The sequence below is a fragment of the Lissotriton vulgaris genome, chromosome 2_1 (genome assembly GCF_964263255.1).
Source record: "Lissotriton vulgaris chromosome 2_1, aLisVul1.2, whole genome shotgun sequence".
NCBI classification, from domain to species: Eukaryota; Metazoa; Chordata; class Amphibia; order Caudata; family Salamandridae; genus Lissotriton; species Lissotriton vulgaris.
In genome coordinates, this window is record NC_141687.1 from 806,459,087 (window position 1) to 806,485,432 (window position 26,346).

The following is a 26,346-nucleotide window of genomic DNA, read 5'->3' on the forward strand; positions in this document are numbered from 1 at the left end:
CGGCAGCTGCTGGTCAGCCTGTTGCTGGTCCTGTTCCTCCGAATCCTTTTGTTCCTCAAGCTGTCCCTGCTCCCTTACCTGCCCTTCTTCCTACTGCTCCACTGCCTATACCTTCTCAGTCTGCTGTTCCCGCTACTTCTGCTCTCTTGGCTACTCCTACTGCTCCTATATTCAGTCCCCATGTTGTTGCCCCTGCACTTCTCTCCTCTTCTCCGTCTGTCCGTAGTCGCATACCTAATGCTGTCGCTAATCTTTACTCTCCATTTGGACCAATCCTTGGGTCCGATGTTTCTGATGTCCCTCAAAGACGAAGTCAAATTCCTGGTGGTAGGGAGAGTGATACGTTAATAAAAATGGCGCGTAATTGGATTAGATATCCCATTAACAACACCCCGCGAATAGTTTTTGAGACGTTCTCTCAATTTAATGAGCCCACGCAGAGATTCGTGTTTGAGAAAATTTGTAAATCCCTACGAGAGGTATGGGATACTGATGAGGTAGACAACGTACCTGCCGAAATGACTGAACTCCAGAATCAGTTTTCAAACGGTATGATTGTGGGTAGTAATGTTTGACGTGCTGTAGAGCGTCTTCTATCTTTTCGATCTACCGTACTACCCCAAGCATTGTTTAAGGACAAAACCGAGGAGTGGATGGCAACAACGGGTCAGTATCCCATGCGAGAAGTTCCCCCAGTGTGGATGCCAGGTGATGCACAGGCTAATCCTGCTATTCCGCCACACTTCTGTTGCGTGTTTATCTAGGTTCCTGATCGATACTGTGACCTTATGCCCCTATTCGGCTATAAATCCATTTATTCCCTATATTGGCATAACCGTTCAAGTGCGATTTTCTGAAAAGTCATCTCTGGCCTCACACGAACAGAGCCACATTCCAGCATGACTCTCTGCTACTTCCTTTGCGACCAATTAGTGCAATGACAGTGCAGCAGTCCCTATCTGATATTCCTAGATAACACTCCGAGTTCTTCAACAAGATAAAAACTTAGCAAACCTGGAAATCCCCGCTTGCTATGTTTTGATTAGTAATGGAACTCTAATGAGCAACTGATAACTATCACTTCCGAGTGACATCTTTAATTGACGTCTTATGTCCAGCAAACTTGCGTCAAACCCGGCACCTGTCAGGTATAAATATTACCAACGTTGCCTTAAGCAATGTTCGTTGCCTGTTGCTGATGCCAGCTGCCTGCATGACCCTGTGTTGGTAAATCTAGCACTCTGTCGCTGCAGCCTGCTATCCTGTGGTGGTGAAGCTGCTGATACCATTATCGCCGCTAAAGCGCGAACTATGGTGCAGTACGCTTAAGGAGCCGAACAGCCGTCCTCTGCGAAGACATCCAGCAGATTCCAGCTGCCCGCGGACGCTGTCCCCCCTCCTTCCTCGACGCGCTGAAGAGAAGCCGCTGCCTTTCTCGTGCAGAGAAATCCAGTCCCGGCGCTTCCGGTTTACCCTCGCGGGTGACTGGGATATCGAGAGAGACCCCTGAAGGAGATACCAATCCTCCATCATTCTATTCAGAGGTATGGTGTTGACTAAACCCTTAGACGAGAATTCTTGAAACAAACCTTGGCAAAACCAACTTAACTTAAAGCTACTTACTTACTCCCCTTTCACGTGTTAGGCTTAGGTCAGGCACACTGGGGTAGGCTTAGTTAGAAGCACCAGTTGAGTATGTTAGCCTAATGTATATATGACTGTATATATGTTTTATTACTTTTAAACCATTGTATGGCTAAGAAACCATATCAATGCTTTTACAGTTCTATTTCGCAATACTTATCTTACTGTACGTACTTTTTATAATAACAATTATTGCAATTGTGGCAATACATTTCTCTTGTACGAGAAGAAAGACTGTTCAATAAATGTTAACCCTTTATTGACAAACGCCCGTCTCTCTATTCTCTACATCTCGTGAAAGTAAACTGCACCAGACTGACTGAGTGAAATACATGTCTATTGTTTCACACGACCCTAGAGATTGACTCTTGATCTGAAGAGCAAAGTTGTCATGTTGCACGGTTGTTGGAAAACTGAATCCCTTCTTGTCTGTGCCAAGGAAGCTGATCACTTCCTATGCAGAGAAGAAAGTTTCCAGTGACCTCTGAGCTAGTTGGTAACACAACCCAATTAAGTTTAGCATAGTCAGTGGAGGCCTGGAATATCCGCAGTTCCACGTCGATACTGCTGTTTATGTTATTCCAATGCGCAGGGCCTAGTGGGAAACTAGGAACTACACTACATGGCGCCCAAACGTTTGGTAAGGCGATAAACTAACGCAAGACTTGTAGAGTAACTCAGTCGTGCATATTTCACACCCCTTTCTCCCGTAAATACTCCAATAGACGTCTGGAGTGGGTGAAAGGTTAAAATCCGCCCGACCTTAGTAGGAAGAGATTCCTATGTAAAGCTCTGGTTTATTCAACGTTGAAGGATACAGTGTTCCAAAATATTGTGCACCTAATCTTTGTCTCCTTGGAGACCTACTCTGCAAACCTCGCATTTTTACAATGCCAGAAAACGGAACCACTGGGGCCGCAGCAGATGCGACTCAGCAAGGTCCCGAATACACAGACCCGGATGCAATAATCATCCCGGCACATTTAAGAAAATCTATAACTTCAAAACTTATAGTAAACGGACTGACACCTCAAGGTGGTACAGTAATTTTCGTGATAGAGGCTCACGAATATCGGCAGACAGAGGTCTTCTATTCATGGATAAACTTTCCAGCGGTAAACGCTATAACAAAAGAGTTTCACTATTACAAAATAGAGGAACCTCCGGGAGAGTACGCTCCTTTCGAGGAGATTGAAATCCCACTTAAATTTCAAGAGCACCTGCTCTGGTTTAATGGCGCCCTAAAACACACTGATCAAATAACTAGGCTCGGTCCACTAGGTAGACCAGGAGCTACGTGGCCGGTTCTAGCCAGCTACACACCACATCCTGACATTGCAAAAATGTCTAGAGAAGAGCTGTTAGTACAGCTAAACACATTAATAAAAATACATAGGCAATTAGTCCAATATGTAATGCGGACTGCAACAGTCCAGCCAGCTGTTAATGTACCACAGCTGACTCCTCATCAGGGGAACACAAATAAAATTACACCACAGAACATACAGTCATGTCTTGGTAAAACACCCGTAAAACGGGAACAAATTCCTTTCTGGTTAGCACAGAAAATCACTCAAATAGAGGCAGTATTTCCTGATACTACCCCTATAGAGAAACACAGAATCTTGACCATCTGCCTTCCTATGGGAATCGCACCACATGTGGAGGACTGTGACACTTGGGGTACAGTCTTTGCTTCCATTTACACAAAAACACACGGTGTTCCGTCTATGGCGGTAATACCAGAAGTGCTAAAACAGATTCAAAATGAATTCGGTCCAGAGCCCGCTTTAAATCTAGGTATGAAATTACTGAAAGACTTCAAGCAGGTCACGGCTATATTATTAGCCAACATAAAGGGAGAAGCAGCATCTGTGGCGATCCCCCAGAAGTTGAGGGAAACAGATATAAAAGATCCTGTTGAGCTTGCAAAAATCATAGAAAAATGCTATGAAGAATTAGGTAGAGACAGCTTGGGTGGAAAACCAGTTAAGCCCCAACTGCTCGAAAATCCTGAAAAATTATTTATTAAAAATAATTTAAACACTCCTAAAAAGAGCTGGGATGGAAATAAACAATCCACTCCCAAGGAAAAAGTTTTCCAGTCCAGAGGAAGGTCTCCTCGACGGAGGGAAAGAACTCCGACTCGAGAACGCCAGTCTCCCCAGAGGGAGCCCTCTGAGAAAAGATATAACCTTAGAAATAGGGATAATCTGAAAAAACCTGATAGATATCAAAGTATTGATACACGTCCCTCTCGATCTCTTCCACAGAATTCGGAAAGAAGAGGACGGTCAGACCCAGGAGAGCACACCAAGTCCAAAGACAAGGAACCTGCTCAGAGTAAAAAATCTCAATTTCAGAAAAAGAAGGTAGCCAGTATTAGAGTAATCAACCATGCCGAGAATACTGAGGACACAGTTGAAAAACGGGGAGTGGGCATTGACAATGTTGGACAGTGCAGCAGAAATCAGTATAGCGCGCAAGATCTTGATGAATCATCTGGAGACAGTGGACACGAATGAATACATTCAGGTTGAAACTGCCGACGCCAGACTTAGCGAGCCCCATAAAATATACGAAATAACATTGCGTATAGAGGGTGATAAGACTAGGAAAATTAAGGGTCTATTTTGGGATAAGCTCTCAAAAGGCTATGATATTCTGTTAGCTGAAAAAGATTGGCCCCCAGAGTTTGTCAGGGAGTGCCCTCGTGGCGAAGAAGTGATTATGCCTGCCTTCTCGAATCACATTCCGATTCACAAAAAATATACATATGCAAGGAAATGGGCAGTGGCCCTGGCACCTGCATTATATAAAAATCATGTAGGATGGGATGAGGATTCACCGCCTCACAAAATCCAATTAAAAAGTGAACCAACTGCCCAACGGCAGTATCCCATTAAGCAAGAAGCTAAAAAACAAGTCAGGGAGATTTTAGATCAACTTGAGTACCAGGGGGTGATTGAAACATGCACCTCTCAAATGAACAATCCTTTGTTTCCTGTCTCCAAGCCAGACAATTCATATCGTCTAGTTTTGGACTACAGACACCTTAATACATGTTGCAAAACTTTTGCAGTACAAAACTCGCATAGTGCAGCTCTAATGAATAACATAGTTAGGAAAAAATATAAAACGACATTAGACATATCTAATGGTTTCTTTTGTCAAAACATTGCACCGGAAAGCAGATATTTGACCGCTTTCTCTGCATTTGGATCGCAGAAATAATTCTGTCGACTCCCACAGGGGTTCAAGAACAGCCCAGGACTATTCTCAGCTAGGGTAACAGAGTTACTACAAATCTATGATGATGAAGCATTGTCTTACGTAGATGATATTTATCTCACAGACGACGACTTGGATACTCACTTGAAAAGAGTGAACACCATTATACTTGGGTTCGCAGCAGAGGGTTACAAATTCAACTTTAAAAAGTCCCGAATTGCCCATCTGACAGTACTATTTTTAGGGTACGAATTATCAAGTGAAGGGAAAAGCCTAGCGGACAACTTCTTAGAGAAGTGCGCTGTACTCCAAGCTCCAAAAACGCTGAAGAATTTACAATCCATTCTAGGTTTTCTGAATTTCGGAAGAACTTACATACTAAATTACGCAGAGAGGGTTAAACCTCTCTACGAACTAATTAAACCTGATTTAAAACAAATCAATTGGACTCAAAAACACACAGAAATTTTGAGATCGCTGCAAACAGACTTGTTAGCAAAAATAAAATTAGATACACGTGACAACACGATCGATCTTGTAATCCGAGTCATCCCAGGAAGATGCGGATTCACGTACCTAACCTCTAATGATGGAGAAAAGGTACCAATTTCAATTAAATCTCACTTGTATACACAAGCAGAAAAAGCATTCAGTCACACAGAAAGAACTGTGAAAGCAGTGCAAATCGCATTAGCAAATGAGCGAGAACTAGCACACGGCAAACGGATTAATATCCTTACAGCGGAATCCGCCTTCGAGGCGCTATTCAGCCCAGTAAACTTGCCTACAGTGTCACTGGATCCAAAATGGATACAGTGCATAGATTCTCTAGGAGCGGAAGACGTGAAATACTATTTCGCTCCACAATTTGAAGAACTGAATGATTTAGAATATGAAGAAGAATATCCTCTGCCAATCGAAATTCTGCCTCTCCCACAATATGCCTGTATAATCTATACAGATAGCTTTGTACAGCATTTCAACGTAGAGAGAAAATCCTACGATGCAGCATGTGCGATTATAAAATGTCGTTGGCTGTGCGGTAAAATTAGACCGAAGGTAACAAAAACCGAATCTGTAAGAAACTGTTCGGTTCAGAGAACTGAAATCAGATGTTTAAAGATGGCGCTCGAAAATGCAGAACGTGAATTCCCGACACTTATAGTGTGCGATTCTCATTTTTGCGTCAACTCTTACAACAATAAACTGCAGAGTTGGATCGAAAACGACTACAAAGATGACACAGGTGCCACAATAAAGCATAAATTGCTCTGGAACGAGGTAGCTCTTTTACACAAAGAACTACAAAAGACTCACGTGATTCACGCACAGAGTCTTCGACGTGATGGCGTTCACGTTGCAGGGAATTCATTGGCTAATACAGCCAAAGCGGAAGCAACTAAACCGGCTTCCGTAGCCACAAAAAAGCGTACAGATAAGTACATAGACGGGGAAACCATGCTGGCAGTAAAAACGACCGTAAAAGGCGACTGTGCAGCACTACCCGTAAACTATCCACTCAATTATGCATACATAATCGATGCAAACTCCGTTCCTTTTGCTCGAATCCCTGGAGTGGGGAACAGAGTAATTCCAAACAGGAGCAGGAGGGGCTTCCTCTTACTGGAAGCACACATGGGGTTGGGTCTGAGACACCAAACAATCAAAGCCTCTCTGAAAGAATTACAATCAGAGTACTGGTGGCCAGGAATGAGTATAGATATTCAATGTTTTGCTCAAAAATGTGAAAACTGCAACCGAGATCGCAGAAATGAACAGGCCAGTGTAGTTTCAGGATCCCTTCTAGACAGCGTAAGGCGGTCTATCTGCGCAATCAAAGAAGAGAAGCGCGTCCCAGTGTACACAGTTAAGACGAAAAGCACTTAAAAAATGAGGCCTCCAGCGCTCGGCTGACGCTAGAACGGTTATAAAAGATTTGCGAGTCTTTATCGGCACATACGCAATTACCACGTTCCATTCTGACCAGGGTCCTGCTTTCAGCTCTCGAGCCTATAAGGAGGCCATGGCTAGCATGGGAATTGGGTTGCGGTATTCTTGTCCGTCGCACCCCGAAGGGAATAGTGTGGTAGAAAGAAAAAACCGTGACATAAAGCAATCTATAACAGCGAAGGTATTAGGTTCAGGCGCTGGGTGGGTCAAACATTTAATAAGTGTCCAGACTAGTCTTAACAACATGCCAAGAAATTCTCTAAAAGGTTTCAGCCCATACGAACTATTGTTCGGAATTAGAATGCGCGTTCAGGACCTCGATAGTCAGATGTCAGTGGTACAAGAAAAAACAACAGACTTTGATGTAAAAGATCGTTTGGCTGTTTTACAGGAACTGAATGAAACAAGAAAATCATTAAGCAACATAAAATTAAAGCAACAGCCAAGTACCACTGACGAGGCACCACCCGCAACAGCCCCAGCAAGGCCTGTCTGGATTCCAAAGATTGGGGATCTAGTCAGAGAAAAGATCGCGGTTAAGAAGGAATTTGGGCCTTCTTACAGAAAAGCAGTACCTGTCTTAGCAGTCACCGGAACAAGATCAGTTGTGCTACCGCCCCTTGCTGGTAAAAAGGAGAACAGAGTTGTGTCTATCGATCTGGTAAAACCACAAGCATGTGGCCTATAATCAACAGTAGGCCCAGTGGACTCCCAAGAAACAACAGAATACCCAAACTTGCAACAATCCAAGAGGTTCAAACTGAAAGACTAATCACATTCGATCAGCCTGCAGTGCACAATGAAGGACTATGCAATAATGCCATGGAACTCGTGCCTCTTGAAACACAGATTGAAACAGTTCGTCAAGAAACAACACCAGTCTACAATGATGTGGCATCAGAAAGTGCTACCGAGAGACAGATTGAAAGAACAATCCCATCAATTGACAGAACTGCCTCTGGTTATTTCATCAACTTCGACAACTTCTCTGAAGATTTAAACGACCCCGAAGTGATGCCAGAAACAAAAAAGTCTTTTAAAGAAAAAGCAACGGAACTCTTTCATCAACTGAAGGAAATCTACCTTATTTCCCCTTGGCTAGAGTTCTGGTTCGGTCTAGGTGTATTTTTCCTCCTGCTTTGGCTCATCGTGGTACTATGTTTGGGAAAATTCATTGAAGGAAAATATATTACAATGGACACAGCAAGTCAGAACATCAACCTAGTCCTGAAACCACACAGATCATCCCACGTGAAGAAAAGAGAACTGTCAACAGTAAATGTCACAGCAATTCCAATACCTGGTGGGGTAGTATGGGAGAAAACAGACTATGAGATATATGGTCCGGTCGAAATCCTGAAGTATCCTCATCAACTAAAGGTTTCCTTAAGTGACTTTGTGACACCTAGTACATTCTCTGATGATTGGGACTTTAACAGTATTAATGACATGATGTCTGATTTAGTAATGTCAGCTAGATTCACAGATCATGATTATTTACAAGGTTCATCTAGTTATGAGCAGTTATTCTGTTACACCCATTATGGGGATCATTACTTGCATAAATCTGCACAGCCTAGAAATGTTTTTATGTATAATCAATGGGAACATTGTGCTACACCACCTAAAAGCAGTTCTAAAGCATTTTTTGAGAAATTCAAATACTTCTCAGGGTTAAACACCAGTGATGCAGAAACGTTTTATTACAAACTGTTAGATAAAACAGGAATGAAAACAATGCTGACAAATTCTAAATTGATATATTCAGAAGCATTTTATGACAAAATGATGACATTTGGTTTTGATTATTGGAAAAATAATATTGAAACGAAAACAATTTGGGGTACAAAAGATTGGCAGGTGCAAGGCATTGAAGCACTATTTAGAACCTGCATGATACCTGAACAAATGTTATTTTTAAATGACACAATACACCAAACATCTTGTCTTGGCCTAGCTAAGATCAAAGACCTTAAAACACCGTCTATACCGAAGCCAATACCTGAGAATACAACCACAGATATTGAGTTAGACGTGTCACAAATTTTACATTTCAACAGAACACATCCTGATTGGAAAAAATGGTTAATCTGGCCTATAGACACAAATAGCTGTCAAGATAGATTCCTGAATAAAACACAGGGGTTACAAATGACCAGATTAGACCCTAGATACTCCCAGAGACAACATCCAGGGATTATAACAACATACAGTGTAGGGAAACTCTGCCTTGAATGGCTAACAACATCCACCCTGGCTGAAATTAAGCAACACTTGTCTTTATTAAAAGATGGTGCTGATTTGCGCGATTTCATTCTTGGACCACGCAAACAGCGTCAAAAGCGTTTCATAGTGACCAGTATCTATGCTGCTTACAACGAGGCTTGGAAAGTAAAGCAAATTGAAACTGCTGAAAAAATACGAGAAATTGATCGTATTAATTTGGAGAAATCACTTTCTGTGGTAGACAATGGGTTAATGACTCTGTCTTCCAGAATATATTCTTTGGACAATATTGTATCCTCTGCCTTTGATGTGATAGACAGAGATTTGCTAATGTTACAACATGGCCAGTCTCAATTACGCTCTATTATAGAATTAGGCTGGACGCTGCAAAATCTTCGTTCAGGCTATGTGCCTTGGCGTTTAATCAACACAACGTCATTATTTTCCAGTTTTAACCTTACTGATAAACAGATCAGTTTGGCACAGAAAGGAGCAGACTATACAATCCTGAGCATCGAAAAACTTGAGAGATTACCATTGACAATGTCAGAGAGTCCTGTCATTGAATGGATAATACACGGAATTATCACAATTCCGATAACAACTTTCCGATTTAAAAAGTGCCTTGAGTACATACCTGCTGGCCAATATGAACAATTGGGTAAAGGATATGTAAAATCCGAATGGAAATTACCATACACTCATTCTTGCTATAGTGACGGCGACAAAAATGTATTTCTTAGTGGTAACAACTGTAAACACTCACTAAGCGGTATACTTTTGTGTCAGGGTATTAATTTACACGGAGCATGTGATGGAAATTCTAACAACCTTTCATGCCACCAGCTAGTCACACCTGCAACTCAGATAGAGCCCTTCTTTATGCAACTTTCGAACGGGAGTTACATTCTTAGAACGGATCACAGATGTTGTGGCCTGACGCCAGGGAAAAGTTATCTAGTACAAGTAACGTCCATGGTCAAATGTTGTATGCAAGCATTGTTTCCGAGCGGGCCTCCAGACATAGTGACTCCCCTCTGGCCTCGTCTGAATCTCTATTCTATACGAATTGATACATTAAGCAAAATGAAATCTGTACTTTTACAGACAACTGTGCCTATAACGTCATCTAAAGAGACGTATGATCTTCTAGTCGCAAGGACGGCTACTGAAGTTCATGACCTTTTATCAACAAATTGCCCCGTGCATTTCGTAGAAATGTTCAGCCAACTCCTTAACATGTCTAGTGCAACAAGCATCCCAGGCATATTTAAGACAGTCTTTACGGGACTGCTAACACCCTTCCAGGCAATTTTGGGAATCTTTCCTAAGTTTGTGCACTCCATTTTTGGCGGCATACCATTATTTTTGGGACTCGTCGCAGGGATTCTATTTTTGACCCTCCTGCTACGTTATGGCAAACCTCACCTCAGACATAGCTCCCATGGGAATGGAAGAGACAATCCTAGCAATGCGCTACCGGGACAGGATAACTAACGTCCTTGGATTGGCCAGGCTGAGAGATCTAAACATGACCTGGTTCCTTTCATTCAGACCGATATGGCAAAATTGCATTTTACCTGTGCTACGGTGTATGCTTTGCGGCGATGAATGCGTGTTGGACATCTGTCTTTCACTTCCATCAGCAGTACCAATGGACGTCGATACTTTGCTCAGTCCAATAACGGCTCACGCATTGTGTTGTCCCCAGCGGCTACCAATCCTGATGACGGCATTCGTGGAGACTCCTGTACTACAGCCAAGTGGTAACAGTGGAGCGAGTGACAAAAGCAACATCATCCAGGTACAACGTTCTGTGAGCATTGCTGGTCCCGACTATGATGACAGCAATCATTCTCACACCTGCCAAGTTACAGCGCTATCTAATTTGGTTGAACTATCACCTGAATTTGTAGACCAATTCTTTGAGAGCCTGTCTGATACGATGTTCTCACCCATAGAGAAACAATAACTTTTGAGAAGCTTTCTGACACACAGCGTTCCCATGAACTCTGAATTCGGCCTTCAGTTTTGATCAACAAAAACTGCAAAGAGCTTTGGAAATCTATTTTCTTTGAATTGGACAATTTTTCTAATATTGATTTTTTTTTTGGCACGAACAAATTCTTTGCTTAACGTAAAAACTATTCTTAGAGAACAGAAGCTTCACACTTCTATTTCTAAACACATCTAGAGACATAACAACATTACACCAGCCTCTAGCACACATGTTATTACAATGCATTTTTATGTGATGATTTATCTCGCCTTTCTTCTGTCAGAGATACTTCATGTGTAATTCCTTTTGCATAATCGTTCATTGATTTCATATGCAACAATTTTTGAATGATTACTATGCTTTAAAAAACGTACAGTACCTAAATTCCATGTATTACAAGTACGCCTATTTCGAATGCATTTATGTATTTTGGGGTGGGCAATGTTACACATGCATCTAATTGCTTAGTTTTAGTAATTTTGATGGACATTAACCCGTGAAGTGGGTGTTGCGTGTTTATCTAGGTTCCTGATCGATACTGTGACCTTATGCCCCTATTCGGCTATAAATCCATTTATTCCCTATATTGGCATAACCGTTCAAGTGCGATTTTCTGAAAAGTCATCTCTGGCCTCACACGAACAGAGCCACATTCCAGCATGACTCTCTGCTACTTCCTTTGCGACCAATTAGTGCAATGACAGTGCAGCAGTCCCTATCTGATATTCCTAGATAACACTCCGAGTTCTTCAACAAGATAAAAACTTAGCAAACCTGGAAATCCCCGCTTGCTATGTTTTGATTAGTAATGGAACTCTAATGAGCAACTGATAACTATCACTTCCTAGTGATATCTTTAATTGACGTCTTATGTCCAGCAAACTTGCGTCAAACCCGGCACCTGTCAGGTATAAATATTACCAACGTTGCCTTAAGCAATGTTCGTTGCCTGTTGCTGATGCCAGCTGCCTGCATGACCCTGTGTTGGTAAATCTAGCACTCTGTCGCTGCAGCCTGCTATCCTGTGGTGGTGAAGCTGCTGATACCATTATCGCCGCTAAAGCGCGAACTATGGTGCAGTACGCTTAAGGAGCCGAACAGCCGTCCTCTGCGAAGACATCCAGCAGATTCCAGCTGCCCGCGGACGCTGTCCCCCCTCCTTCCTCGACGCGCTGAAGAGAAGCTGCTGCCTTTCTCGTGCAGAGAAATCCAGTCCCGGCGCTTCCGGTTTACCCTCGCGGGTGACTGGGATATCGAGAGAGACCCCTGAAGGAGATACCAATCCTCCATCATTCTATTCAGAGGTATGGTGTTGACTAAACCCTTAGACGAGAATTCTTGAAACAAACCTTGGCAAAACCAACTTAACTTAAAGCTACTTACTTACTCCCCTTTCACGTGTTAGGCTTAGGTCAGGCACACTGGGGTAGGCTTAGTTAGAAGCACCAGTTGAGTATGTTAGCCTAATGTATATATGACTGTATATATGTTTTATTACTTTTAAACCATTGTATGGCTAAGAAACCATATCAATGCTTTTACAGTTCTATTTCGCAATACTTATCTTACTGTACGTACTTTTTATAATAACAATTATTGCAATTGTGGCAATACATTTCTCTTGTACGAGAAGAAAGACTGTTCAATAAATGTTAACCCTTTATTGACAAACGCCCGTCTCTCTATTCTCTACATCTCGTGAAAGTAAACTGCACCAGACTGACTGAGTGAAATACATGTCTATTGTTTCACACGACCCTAGAGATTGACTCTTGATCTGAGGAGCAAAGTTGTCATGTTGCACGGTTGTTGGAAAACTGAATCCCTTCTTGTCTGTGCCAAGGAAGCTGATCACTTCCTATGCAGAGAAGAAAGTTTCCAGTGACCTCTGAGCTAGTTGGTAACACAACCCAATTAAGTTTAGCATAGTCAGTGGAGGCCTGGAATATCCGCAGTTCCACGTCGATACTACTGTTTATGTTATTCCAATGCGCAGGGCCTAGAGGGAAACTAGGAACTACACTACACTTCCAGAGAGTTTGGATACACCTCCCATGGAAATGATCGGAAGTTTTGCAGGTGAAACAGACTTTGCCTGACCCCCGCAAAAATCCGGCTGGTTATTATAAAGAGTTATCCCAATTAGTAGATGCTACTATTATGAATCTTGCCGATATCGACATGTTGTTCGGCAACGTAGTACCTCAACCAATTTGGGCAAAAATGCGTCAAGAGAATCACATAGCCGAGTTGGGCGGTGATTGGGCAGCCCTTGCGGCGGCCGACGGACGACAAGTTGGTGGGGCTAAGCCTGAACAGATTATTGAGAATCTGCCCCAGAGGATAATTACACTTATGAAGACACTTATGCCAGCAATGAGAGTTAATTGGGATAAACTGTCTGCGTGCAAGCAAAAGAAGGACGAGAATGTCTCCGATTTCTTTACGAGATTTGAGGAGGCATTCATCGATCACAGTGGTCAGTATATGAGCACTGAGGGAGGTCAGCGATTGTTCGTAGATAAATTTGTATCGAATTTGTTGCCTGAACTCAGCAACAAGTTGAAAAATTCCGAAAAGCTCATGGGCTGTTTCTACCTCTGCTCAGATATTAGCTACGGCTCAATATTACGAAAATAGAGAGAAGGAGGAAAATTATCGTGCGGATAAGAAAACTAAGGATCTTAAAACTAAAGTTCTGTTACAGCAAGCGTATCCTCCGCGCTCGAATCAAAATGACTCTCAGCAGCAAAATAGATCGCAATCACAGTCTTCTAGGTCGCAGTCGCGTAATGACTCCTCCATACCGAGTTCTATGCTTGGCTATAATCAATGCGCATACTGTAGGGGCGAGGGCCATTTGAAGTTTAATTGTCCGGTTCTACGTGACCGAAATAATGGTGGTTCGGCTCGAGGAGGTCGTAGTGGTCCTCAACAGGCTTCACGTGGTAGAGGTCGTGGTGTTACTCAGAATCAGAATGAGCGTTCTAACACTTCATCAGATTCGAACAATTGCTTTGATCAGCGTGGTTCATCGTCAGGTAGATCTGCACAGTATCATGTGGATGACTGTTACGTCGAGCATGATATTGATGACGGTAATTACTAGGACAGCCACAGACAAAGAGAGGGAGTAGTATCAGTTCCGGTTGATCAGAGAGGGCCTTACGTCGCAGTTGCCACATCGGGCGTAGTTGAGCCTTTTCTGTTGGACACTGGTGCAGCGAAAAGTTCCATCATTCATTCGAAACTCCCTGGCGCACCTTTGTCTGGCTTAACGAATGTTTCCGTTGGATTCTCTGGCGCCCCCGTTAGCAATCCGGTTTCTAGCCCTTTGCCCCTCACAATTGGGCCTTGTGAGCTGGAAGCCCCTTTGATTGTGGTGAGAATCTTTTGGGCCTGGATTTGTTGAAACGGTTATATACGACCCTGTACTGTTCTCCTGCGGGAGTGGAGCTTACATTGGGTCAGAGAGTGATCTCTCCTATGTACTTGTCAACTGATAAGCTCCCACCGGAATTGAGTTCTCTTTCTGAGTCTTTGTGGGCAACAGGTCCCAATGATGTGGGCCTGCTGGACATCTCACCTTATGTTGTCCAATTGAAATCGAATGTGCGATTGCCACGTATCCCCCAGTATCGTATCTCTCTCGATGGTGAACGAGCACTATTAGCAATCATCTATGACTTGATCAAGAAGGATGTTATCGAGGAAACTCGGGGAAACGTGTGTAATAGTCCTGTGCTACCTATTCTGAAACGAACTGATCCATCCAAGCCTCCTGTATACCGTTTTGTTATTGATTTACGGGAGGTGAACAAAATTGTGATCCCACAATTTCCTGTGGTGCCTGACATTATGGCTTTACTGACTCTGATTCCAGCCTCTGCCTCTTGGTTCTCAGTGATCGATCTGAAGAATGCTTTCTTTAGCATTCCGATTGCAGAGGAAAGCAGAGATCTATTCAGTTTCTCATTAGGTGGTCGCAGCTTTAGGTTTAAACGCGCTCCTCAGGGCTACTGTGAGAGTCCATCGATTTACAGCCAAGTCCTGAAGAGTCAACTTGATGCGTTTGTGTTACCGGCTGGTGCGGCCTTGATTCAGTATGTTGATGACTTGTTAGTGGCTGCTGATACTAAAGAGATCTGCAAGACTGCTACTGTATCGCTGTTACAGCATCTCTGTGAGTTACATCACAAGGTGTCACCTTCTAAGCTGCAATATTGTTGTCAAGAAGTAACCTATCTAGGTCACTTATTGTCAAAGGAGGGAAGAAGGTTGACCCCAGAGAGAATTGCAGCGATCGCTCGAATGACTGTGCCAACAACTCAGAGAGATGTGCGTGCCTTTCTAGGTATCACGTCATACTGTAGGCAATGGATTCCGAATTTTTCATTGCTAGCGAAGCCATTGGTAGCCCTCACGTGCAAGGATGTTCCGACTCCTTTGCCATGGACTGAAGAGTGTCAGAAAAGTTTTTCTGAATTGCGTGATGCGTTGTGTTCGGCCCCTGTGTTAGGTACCCCTGACTACAGTAAGCCGTTTACACTATACGTTCACGAGAGAGAGGGTTGTGCGTTGAGTGTTTTGACGCAACAATTTGGTGGTAAGCAGCGTCCATGTGCATATTTTTCCTCAACCTTGGACCGAGTAGCTAGAGCATTGCCGAGTTGTCTAAGAGCGACAGCGGCAGCTGCGGTGTCCATTCGACAATCTGTAGGATTGGTCATGGATAATATGCTTACGGTGATGGTTCCGCATGCAGTTGACACTCTCTTGAATCGTACAAAAACTCAACACTTGACGAGTGCAAGGTTGTCCGGTTATGAGTTGACGCTTTTGGCAAGTCATATACAAATAAAGCGCTGTAATGTACTGAATCCGGCGACATTGTTGCCGACTAATATGGAATCAGATGATGTACCACCACATGATTGCTATTTGCAAACTGAGGAAGAAACGAAGGGTCGTGTTGACCTAAAAAACACTCCATTGGCAGATCCCGATGGTACTTTGTATGTTGATGGTTCATGTTTCAAGTTGCCGAATGGTGATGTGACGACTGCGTATGCCGTGGTGACGTTGAGTACGGTTGTGGAAACTGCGAGATTGAGTCAGAATTCTGCGCAGGCGGCGGAGCTGATTACGTTGACGAGAGCGTGTGTTTTGTCTAAGGGAAAGCGAGTGAATGTGTTTACGGATAGCCAGTATGCATTTGGCGTTGCACATAGCTTTGGTCGTTTGTGGAGAGAACGAGGATTTATGACATCGCATGGCACGAAGATCCAACACGGACAGCTCGTGAACGATCTTTTAGACGCACTTACATTGCCTAAGCAGGTGGCAATTATTAAATGCAGCGCGCACCGAAAAGTTACGGATGATGTTGGTCGTGGTAACGCGTTTGCGGATGAGATTGCTAAAGAGACAGCCAAGAACCTTGCAACCCGAATGTACGTTACGAGTTCAGTAAGGTGGCCTGCAGAGACTGGTATGTGTGAGGACACTGTTGAGAGCGTGAAAGCGATTCAGAATGAGGCCACCGAAACTGAAAAGACTAAGTGGAAAGAAAGCACGGGAAAGTTAGATGCGCATGGATGTTGGATTGATTTGTCGGAATGTCAGAGGTGGATGTTACCGGATGCATATGTGCTAGCCGTTGTGACTATGGCTCACGGCTTGTCACATATTAGCGCGAATGCAAGTTGCTGTCCCCTGTATGGAAGAATGATGGTATCACTAAGTGTGCTGAGAGAGTGGTTAAGAATTGTATGGTATGTATGATGTACAATCCCGGCAAAGGCACCCCCACTCCACCTGGCCATTTTGCTCCTCCTACATGTTCCTTTGAGGTTATCCAACTGGACTTCATCCATATGGAGAGATGTAATAACCTGAAGTACGTTTTAGTTGTGGTTTGTGCATTCTCCAGATGGATTGAGGCCTATCCTCTCAAAGACAATACTGCCCTGTCCACAGCAAAAGTCCTACTGAAGGAATATTTTCCTCGGTATGGAATGCCACGGATTGTATGGTGAGATAACGGAAGTGAGTTTGTGGGGAGTGTGATGAAGAGTGTGTGTAAGGGCCTTGGAATTCGACAAAAAATCCATAGTGCCAATCATCCCCAGTCAGCGGGTTTAGTTGAAGGGTACAATGGTACTCTGAAACTGAAACTTGCTAAGATTCAAGCTACGACTGGTTTGTCATGGCCTGATGCCTTGCCTCTGGCTCTCTTGTCAACCAGGGCGACTATACACTCTCGAGTAGGGCTTAGCCCATATGAGATTGTGTTCGGCCGTCCTGCGAATGTTTGGGGAGTCCCTAGGCCTAAGGCCTTTGATAGTCTTGAGTACCCAATGTTAATTGATTATCTTCATGATCTGACTGCTAAACTGAGGTTAATTCATCAACAGGTCTTTGAAGCACTACCGGCACAGACAGAGGGTCCTGGACATCGGCTCCAACCGGGTGACTGGGTGGTCACCCGCAACTTCGGCAGAAAGCGCAATTTGGAGCCGAGATTTGTGGGCCCGTTCCAAGTCCTCTTAGCCACAAGGACTGCAGTTCGTCTGGAAGGCCGGAAGAACTGGGTGCATGCCACCCACACCAAAAAGGTGCCTATCCCTTTACCAGCAGACTCCTGGGTGAGGACTGGAATCGCCGCAACGGAAACGGAGACCCCAACAAAATTTGTGCCGTTTAGTGATGCTCAACCTGTAGGAGACACTTCATTGCAGTCAGATACATTTGTTGAACCTTCAGCATTGGAGAACTCGAGGCTTGAATTGTTATCTGATCGACAGGACGCTGTTTCACAACCTGAACAATTATTTGAAGAACAGACTCGTCCTGGAAGAAGCAGATATTTTCTTCATTCTCATAACAAAGACTAATAAATACAAACTTTTTGCCTTTTTCCCCTTTTTGAATTCATATTACCCTCGTATTGTTGCCATGAACATTATGAACAATCGCATCCTCTATTGATCCTTGAGTTCTTTTCCACGTATGTTTTTTTTCCACAGCTAAGAGATTTGCATTAAAATTGAATGTTTGATTAAAGAAAACCTTACATCCGGGTTGACCGTAGGGCCGTGCGGGTACTTCCTTCTATTTAGCAGGTTCCTGACACTAGGTTGGCACTTTTGTCGATTCCTGGGAACTCCTGGGAATTGATAATCGCTACTCAGAACGAAGTGCGTCAAGAACGTTGCGGACGGTTTTTAGAGGATGGAATTCTCAAAGTTGTCGGAAGTGGAGAGGATGTTAGCTCAGAGATTGACATTGTATAGGGTTGTACAAACAAAATGCTTCCTGTTTCAGGTATTCCTGCTGTTTCTGACTGTTTCCATGTTATTGGTGGGTGGAGTGTATTTTGGAATACAATCGTTATTGCCTTCTGCTTTACCTACTTCTTCTTCTGAACCGAAATCTATCCCTACTATTTCTCCACATTCCTTTCATCCTCTGCCCCAACACGAACAGGTTAGACGTGCGGAATTCATGAATAATTCCTTTGTCCAGCTTCTTCATCGACATCAGTTGGTGATGAACACTACTAACTGTTGGGTGTGTGGGTTAATGCCACATACCATGGATAGGGGTATTCCGTATCTGGTTCTTCCTTACAGCTCCCAGGGGTCTACTCGAGCATTCCAAACTATGTTTCGTAGCGCACTAGATTCCTACCCCCATCGATAGCCACGCACTGCAGACCATGGTCCCGGCCCGTACCACAAGCCTTTGGCAAGAGCGATTGCTGATTTAGATAGAGATATTTTTGACGCATCGCTTATCCCAGAGGAAGAGGTGCGAGCATACAAGGATCTGAGTGAGGCTGAATATAGCATGTCAGTGGGTGATAGACAGCTTAAAAGCTCGTCTCCGATCTGGATCGTACCCCATCTCGGAAATTTCTGCTTGAAAGGTTTTGGCCGAAGCCCGCGAGCTCAGCTTGGGAGGAGTGCTTGTACTGAAACGTATGTTTTACCAACGCTCTCTTCCCCTGTTCTTTTGACTGCCAAGGGTACATACTTTGTATGTTACGACCGCGCATATACATGGTTGCCCCGTGACTTCTCGGGCACCTGTTATATTGCGAATCTGTTGCCACCGACCTTCACAGTTGCCTCGGACTATCACAAGACTAGAGTTGTGAGAGGCGTTATTAGCGATGAGGACACTGCCGGTCAAGAAGCAGGAGACTTCTTTAAGGGTTTCCTGCCGTTTTGGGGACCTATGATCAATAGTAGGAACCTGAGACAGTTGACTTGAGTGGTGGAATCGACTGCTAATATAACTGCAAGTGCTTTTGGTAATCTGACAGCAGAGCTTCAGGCAGATAGGCTTATGACGTTGCAAAACGGTATGGTTTTAGACGTTGTTCTTGCAGATAGAGGTGGTGTATGTAAGGTGATCCATTCGAGTTGTTGCATTTTTATCCCTGATAACGCTCCAACTGTCTATCAAGCCATCTCGAAGTTGCATAAGATCTCCGAGTCCATACACGTGGACATAGGTGATTGGACGCTACTAGGATGGTTTTGGGGCCTAATGTCGACGTGGGGTTGGAAGATTCTGATGATCATTGGGTTTGTTGTAGCATTTCTGTTAACGTGTTGTCTTTGTGTGCAGTGTTGTCCTGCCTTATTTGGCCTTTGTGCTACAACGTGTATAAGACGGCCATCTGTTACTAAGGAAGCATTGATGGATAGAATGATGTTGCAGCAACATCTGAATGATCTGATGAATATCGAGATCGATTCTGATATCGACTAGTGCTTGCCTACATGAGGGCAAAAGGAGCGTCTGAGGTTCCGTGACAATTATAGTGGTGTTTTTTACTCGTTCGAATATGGACGAGTTTGGTATCTATGAACCGCAAATGACGAGTTTAGTGGGTGTATGCGTTTTCGCTACGATGGCCTGAACCGTTCGTCTTATTCGTGGGTTTCTTCATCTGAACCCACGGGTTCCATTTTAGATACGGCAGCCATTTTGTCTCTTGCCCTCAAGTAGCCAGCGAACGGACACTGTCCGCTTCGTGACCCTGGGATTCCCAAACTCTTGCGGAAGACACGTGTTCCTTAGAGGGTGTCTTTATGATGAGGGGGATGACACTGCAAAGGCAGATGGCCCCGCTCGAGGCTCATTTTGCCGTGCCGGTCTATTGTTTCAGCCGTGCATACATTAAGCACGACTCCTTTGATCCTGCAATCGTGCTTCCGATATTGCCCCCCACACTCTTTTCGATCTGTTGTCTGTCTTTCTTGCACCTGTTTCTGTCTCTTCCTAAACTCGTTTACAGCCGGAATGGAATGTATTTAATGGTGGGATAACGTACTTTTACAGTTGGGAACTGGCGATGCTACTGTAATTATGTTCCGGGACCCTGAATACATGAAAGCGACCCTTTTGAAGTTTACTGTGGGAACTGAGTTGTAACCTTTTGTTCGCCATGTTGTGCTATGACTAAAATCTGTATAAAAGGAGCGATCCACTGTTGCAATTTGAAGCAGTCTCCTAGAACCTACACGTGTTGTACTTCTTGTAACTTCAGTGTTCCCTGCAGTAAATAAACCTCGATCTTTGACGCCGAAGGAAGTGTCCCGTGTCTCTGTAATTTGTACGCCGGAACAGGTAACCCACGAAGGTTTCAGGTGTTGTCCCCTGGCACCGCTGGGCCTTAGAATAGCCCAGTCCTTCAGTGGTCATACCAATTTTTTAATTTAGTTTTTTGATTTTATTGGTGATTATTTCGTGGAAGGTATCTATGGAATTGTGCAATGTGATGGGACAAAATTTCGATTTCTGCTTGAACTTGGTTAATCCTGCATCTTTAATTACTGTTCTTTCATTCAGCGGGATAGTATTCATAACTAAATCTTGCTCCTGATTCCATTAATCTTCAAGTTCTGCAAAAGTGTTAGATCCCGGGGGTGTAAATTCAATAGTGGGATTCATTGGATCGCCTGAATCAACTTGTTTCTTTTTAATTGCATAAAGTCTTTTTTAATTTCAGTTTTCTTATTCCCTTGTATACATCCATCCGGACGCTAGGATAGTCAAAGCTGTTGGGTGCACGATACGACAAACCTAGGCTCAATGTGGTAATGTCATCATTGGCTAGGTTTATTTTAGACAGGTTTACCACTGTTTGAGTTATTTCTTTCTCCTCCAATAGTTCTTTTTCTTTATTTGAATATATATATATATATAATATGCATTTCCCACGGATGCTTTTACAACGAAATAGTAATATGTATTTTTTTATATATATATATATATATATATATATATATTCACTGAAAAAACCATAGGTTATAGACCATATATAGTTAGGAATTAGCATTTACAAAACCTTGAAAATTCATTGAAAAAACCATAGGTTATAGACCATATATAGTTAGGGATTAGCATTTACAAAACCTTATTTCACTCGCACAAAACCATTGAAATTCGCATATATAGTTAGTTGCACTAACTATATATCGCGCACCCGCAATCCACTGCTGATGATGTCACATATTACATCATTCATGACATGGTCAGTGACATCACTGATGACATCACTGATGACATCTCAAATGACATCACTGATGACATCACTGATGACATCTCACATGACATCACTGATGACATCACTGATGATATCATTCATGTGATAATACGTTGAACCTCTTCAGACTCTAATATAACCTTAGATACAATCAGTGTAAACAGACACTTACACAAGAACAACATATGAATTTGTCCTTATAAATAGAACATATGTATATAGCATGTACATACATACCTTTCCCTCATTAAGAATTTCTCTTTTTTATAAACAATGAAATTTAATTAATTGTTTTTATAATCAAATGGTTTTTGGGATTTTTAAGTCATTACTAATACCTGCATTATCCATGAATTTATTAACATTTATTCTTGTGGTCAATGGTAGATTAGACCCTTCAATCAAATTTGATTATTTTGAGAAATTTGCACCATTCTTTGCACTAGCACTTTACTACTTTGTAAGGGATGCACTTATAAGCACTTTTTTGAAACCTCTCCAAAGTTATAGACTATGTAATGTGCATAAACTAAAGAAACTGTTCTATAGTGTAATTACATCGTATAACAGTTTAGCTTTCATAGGGTATTTTGATAAAACGGATTTAACCGGTTATTTATTTTTCCCTAAATTACTGCTTGTAAATATGGCGATAGATAAAGGTTTTTTGCCTTTTCGTAAGAAGATATTTTAATTGACAAGAACTATAACTATATTTATTTTTTATAAGTTCTGTGGCATATTTTAACAAATGAAATCCAAGTTATAGATTACTTGTATAAATGTGTTAAATATGTCAAAAGTGATATGCCGTTTTATTAGCGGTAACATTGATACAAAAAGAGGAAGGCTACAATACACAATATTTTTTCTATGTTTTTACACATGTGGTCTGTGATGCAAACAGTGGGAGGGGCGCTTTTTGCACTTTAAATTGAAATCATGGTGTATGCAACTTTGTGACACGTGATCAAGGGCTTACGGGCTTGAAACGCGTTGTGTTGGGTCACTGAATAAAATATTGCCCACTTGAAAAACTCCGGAGGTCTGCGTCTCTTTCCTCGCCTGACTGCCGCTGGGAGAACTCAGGAAGTGGTTTGAGGGTTTCCAGATATATATATATATATTCACTGAAAAAACCATAGGTTATAGACCATATATAGTTAGGAATTAGCCTTTACAAAACCTTGAAAATTCACTGAAAAAACCATAGGTTATAGACCATATATAGTTAGGGATTAGCATTTACAAAACCTTATTTCACTCGCACAAAACCATTGAAATTCGCATATATAGTTAGTTGCACTAACTATATATCGCGCACCCGCAATCCACTGCTGATGATGTCACATATTACATCATTCATGACATGGTCAGTGACATCACTGATGACATCACTGATGACATCTCAAATGACATCACTGATGACATCACTGATGACATCTCACATGACATCACTGATGACATCACTGATGATATCATTCATGTGATAATACGTTGAACCTCTTCAGACTCTAATATAACCTTAGATACAATCAGTGTAAACAGACACTTACACAAGAACAACAAGGAACCTCGTTGGTTTGAAGAGGGTCCTTTATTCCCTTTAAAAAACCGGCATTCTCCTTCAAAAGTTCCTTTTAGGTCCTACTCAATCGATGTGCTGTGAGTACGATTATGTAATGGGCGTGAGTCAATAAATGCAATTATACAAAGTAGTTCTTTCGCCCTAGTTTGAAGTGGACCATGAGTTTTATGCAGAGTATGTTCATGCTGCGATGTATGTCATGTGCAGGGGACTTTTCTAAGAACCCTCATGCATAATAAATTATACGAGTTTCAAGGAAACCGATCGACATTTATTCAGCACATAACTGGGTAACAGGTCAGTGCTAAAACTGTTATGCAGAGCAAGGTAGGACAAATGTAGGTAAAAGGTTGTGTAGCTACCTAGGCCTAGATTGGGGTACACTGGGGTACATGATAAAAGATCAGCCAGCTAGCTTACTCATGTGGCATCAATGCACATGCCCCTCTGTAGCCCTTGTACATTCTGAGCCCCAAAATATTTGTCATCTAAATCATGCAACAAAAATCACCTAACATATGATGAAGATTCTTCAAAATTGAAAATACTTACCTTCCTTTACCACGCAGAAGCTCGACATTAATAACTAACATTAAAGCATTTATCTGAGAGGTACTTATTAAAAGTGAGAGTTTTTAAACCTGAACTTAGAAGCATTCTTGCCTCTCCCTCGCCCTGGCAACATGTTTGTGAACTAAAAGGCAAATAATGATATGGGGCCCACATTCTTATAAGTAGTGCAACACTTTAGTCTATTATTGCAAATTAAATTTTCACCTTGTATTCTGAACTAACATATTTGAAAGTATTTTATATTCGATGATGAAGAGTATGGAGGACTGCTGAAATGCAATATTTCCCAATGACATACAGTTTGGTTAAGGAGGAATCTGGGATTAATCTTAGCTTTTGTGATCTCACTTACAGTAAATCAGCAACTAAATGGGTATCTATTCATCTCTCCCTTTTATAAAAATGTTAATGCTATGTTTTTAACTTTTTGTGCATAATATTCCCATTGCTTTTCAAGCACTGGAGACACAGGTGTGTTGTGTAGTTTTATAAATCGGATTAATGAATGATACTAAGGAAACACGTGAGCACATACCCCTTAGGCCTAAATTAGAGCCTCATGTACCTACCACATGCATAGCTGGTTACTTGATGCATATAGACTTGGCAGCAGTGCACAGTCATCTTACGCTGCCACACACAGAGAAAAAAGATTAAAGGGAGCATTGATTATTATTTTTCAGATTGTTCTATCATCATGTTGAATGATGGTTATATTAAGTTATTTGAAACTGTCTTCTTTACAGGACTGCCTATTCATTTGAATTTGTGTTTTGTATATTTCCATCTGAGTCAATGCTCCTTTCCTTACTCTGAGTGAGCTGTTTTGACATTTCAACATTCTTTATCAAACAGGGTGGAAGAGGTCAATATATTCCAGAGCCTTTTACATTGGGTTGCACAAAAATACATATCATGTATTTCCCCTCTATCAAATCAACCCAACTGATGCAAGGCGCTGGGGACAGGGAGATTTGAGGAAATGACTCCAGAAAGGCATGCTTATTTGGAACTCTCCAATTTAGAGGGACAGAAAAATAGATGCAAACCCACAAGATCCTTTTCCTTGCATTGTACACTATCAAACTGACAAGGCAGGATAACTTTTTTATCCGTCCAATAGCCATACCCTTTTGGCCCTCTCCACAATGTTTTTGTTTGTCAGAATCAAACAAATAAATCATTTCCTAACCCCGTTTTCCCCCTGTGGGTTAGAGTCGTTTCTGATTTCTACCACTCCTGATCGCCATGCCTGTCAAGGCAGTACTGGTCAGGAAAAATTAACATTGAAAGGTCTGTCCGAAATAGACATGAACTGTAAACAGACTCTTTGGTGTTCCATCTATGTATTCACGTTGCATCCTGTTTGGACTAGGACTAGAAAGTCTAGAATGGGTGCAGTGGGAATCATTTATTTTGGTGTAGTAAATATTTTTGTGTTAGTCCAGGCGAACATGGAGTCTCGAACCATATGTCATGCCATCTACATTCTGTCGTGATTGGTGAAATTAGTCACTGAACTGGAATTTACACTACCTTGGCACCTTGATGAAACCTGAAAGGAAACAAAATCAAAAAGAGACTATCTCAAAACCCTTAACTAGGATCTCTTAACCTAACATTGTTATTTTCTGAAACTGGTGCCCGGGCCTCTGCCCTAGAGATTGCAGAGAAGGATCCTAAATGAGACATGCAACACACCTCATCAAGGAAAGACACGATCAAAGTACAGAAGACCAGAACAAGTCCATGTCCAGTGCCAGGCACAAAATGGCATGGATTCTGCCCATCTCCTGAGAGACAGACAAGGAACTTGGCGCCACATTTACTAAACTTTCAAGCAATGCAGGGAAGCAAGCAAAGTTGCCGCGCTGCACTGAGTTAAATGGAAAGAGCAGAAATGCTCCATATTTGCACAGATATGGAGCATTTATGCTCTCTCCTTGCACTGATGCACTTTTTGCAGCCTAGCACCAACACAGGCACCCTTACACCATAATGCAAGGGTGCCTGCCTTACAGGTAGATTTTCTTAGAGGCATGTTCTTCTTTCTATGAGCGAAGCAAAATGCATCACGTATAGAAATAACAAAGAGAAATACATATATTTCTTTTCATGTGCGCCTCACTGGGGAAGGCATAGCATTTTCATGCATTCCCAGGTTTACAAACCTTTGTAAATCTGAGAACGAGCAAAAACCGAAGGGTGGATACAAGGGAACGCCCATGCTTCACCCATGGAACACTTTCGGAGTTGAACTGTAACATAACGCAGCATAAGCAGCGGCATCGATTTACAGTTCTTTACAAATGGCCACAAGGAGGTGAAAATCACCCCTTGCATGACTTTGTAAATATGACTGAACCCAATGCATGGCCCTAGCGTCACCTTGCATGACCCAAAGACAAGGCAAAGGCTTCATACATATGGGCCTTGATATGTTCTCTAGTTTTGAATAAGGGTGGGCGCATTGTGCGTAGTGGGGCTACGCAAAGCTTCGTGAAATGTACAGGAAGCCTAGCCCACCCACTCACTTCATGTAGCCCCACTATGCGCCGCCCGCCTCCCTCCCGC